Source organism: Octopus sinensis, linkage group LG16 (assembly GCF_006345805.1).
Source record: "Octopus sinensis linkage group LG16, ASM634580v1, whole genome shotgun sequence".
Taxonomy (NCBI): Eukaryota; Metazoa; Mollusca; class Cephalopoda; order Octopoda; family Octopodidae; genus Octopus; species Octopus sinensis.
The window spans coordinates 58,625,634-58,628,039 of NC_043012.1; positions in this window are offsets into that span (position 1 = coordinate 58,625,634).

A 2,406-nucleotide genomic window follows, 5' to 3' on the forward strand; every position below is an offset into this window, starting at 1 on the left:
GATGCTCATGTGAACTGGAGGGATAAAAATTGGGTAAAACTGAATTTTAGCGATGAAAGTAAATTCAATTTAGAAGGTTCAGATGGAAGATAGTATGTTAGGTGCTTCACAGGAGAAGTGCTGAAATCTGAAGAAATCTCACAAGTTTGGAGGAGGAAGCGTCATGGTGTGGGGAAGGATTTTTTCTGAAGGGGTTGGCCCTCTAGTGTAGATTAAATGTACTATTACTACTAATATCTATTTGAATTTGGTTAAGCATGTGATCCCATCATTACGAGGATTTCCGAATCAACCGTGCATTTTCATGCAAGTTAACGCTCCTTGTCATACTGCAAAGCGTGTCGCAGGATTATTTAGTGAACAAAATATCTGAGTAATGAAGTGGCCAGCACATAGTCCAGACTTAAATCCAATTGAAAACCTTTGGAAGATACATGGAAACAAAGTAACATAAAGGGCATAACTACTACGATGAATTTATGAGAGATATTAGAAAAGGGATGAAAGACAGTAATACCTGACTTGTGCAGGAAACTTATGTTCTGTGGCAATCGATGTGCAGAGATGATCTCCAACAAACATCTACAAACAGTATAAAAAAATAATAAATGCGCTCTTTTAAAGCCTAGCCAGGCTCATGGGCCCGGTTTCCCGGTTTCTATGGCGTATGTGTTCCCCAGCTGAACGGGACGCCCGCCCATTGCAGCGTTACTCATTTTTGCCAGCTGAGTAGAGTGAAGCAACGTGAAATGAAGTGTTTTGCTCAAGAACACAACGCGTCTCCCGGTCCAGATACCGAAACCACAATCTTACGATCATAATGCTGACACCCTAACCACTAAGCCACGCGCATCCACACAAACATCATACTAACTCTATTAAGTTCATATTTACATTTCTTTCAATCATTTTGAGTTAATTAAAGCATTTTTTGGTTTGATCGTTCACTCATTTTGCACGTGAGACAATTCGACGAAAGTAGCGTTAGTGTTATTAACTTTATTAAGACTATTGTACAAATTTAGGTTTTTCAGAGAATTTAGCCAATGGTTAACTGTATTTGTGGAGGCACAATGGCCCATAGTTTAGGTGCAGCGGACTCGCGGTCGGAGGATCGCGGTTTCGATTCCCAGAGCGGGCGTTGTGTGTGTTTATTGAGCGAAAACACCTAAAATCTCCGCGAGGCTCCGGCAGGGGGTGGTGGCGACCCCTGTTGTACTCTTTCACCACAACTTTCTCTCACTCTCTCCTCCTATTTCTTGAGTAACGCTGCGATGGACTGGCGTCCCTTCCAGCTGGGGGACAACACATACGCCACAGAAACCGGGAAACCGTGTCCATTAGCCTGGCTAGGCTTGAAAAGGGCGAGGTTTTTTCGTTAACTGTATTTACTAAACAAACTGCGAATTTGTACGTTTACTAGCTTTTCCGAAATTTGAAAACAAACATTAATTGTTCTCTTTTGTTTTTGCTGGCTACTGTATACACGTTGTCTGATCAATACGTATCCGGACTGTTGCCATAGTAACGAAACTAAAGCATGCAGAGTGAAGCCACTTCGCACAAATTAACTGTGATCTCTGTTGTGCTAACGCGCTAACTTTTACCGTTTTAGCTCACTGCCACTGTTTAAAGCAGTGGAAGAAACGAGTGTAGCGTGTGATCGTCGCATTGCCCATGATAGAGAATGCTAAAGAGAGAATCTGCTTCAAATTTTGCCAAAAGCTTAGCGATAACTGTTCAGAGACCAACGCAATGTTTTCAAAAAGTTTTCATCGTCCTCAACACAATCAAGGAGATCTCGTGCAACTAAAACCCGAGTGTCATTTTGGTCAGCTGAAAGTAGTTTTGGCCCAAACTTGGCAGACGCGTGTCTCATACCTGAATCTTCACTAATAATGGACAGAACTGAACCGCAACTAATCTGAATATTCTCTGATAACTCACGGATGATGATTCGACGATTTACCCTCACAGCTGCACGCACATCTACGTTTTGAGTTCAAATTCCGCCGAGGTTGAATTTGCCTTTCATCCTTTCGAAATCGAAAAATTAAGTACCAGTTGCGTACTGGGGTCGAACTAATCGACGAGCCTCCTCTCCCAACACTTCGGGCCTTGTTCCTACAACAGAAAAGAATATTGAATATTTTTCGGCCATCTTGGAAACGTCTGAAACATTTGTACATTTTCGTGCGGCTCATACACTCCCTCCAGATAGTTTGTGTAACTTTAAGTAGGCCTCTGAGCAGGTATTGTCTTGACAACTTTCTCTGTCATGATCAACACGACGATCACACGCTACACACCTTCCTTCCAAGCTCTGCTGCAAACAGCAGAAGTGAGCTAGAGCGTTAAAACTTAGGGCCTTAAAACTTAATGTGCATGACCAATCTTTGCTAAGCG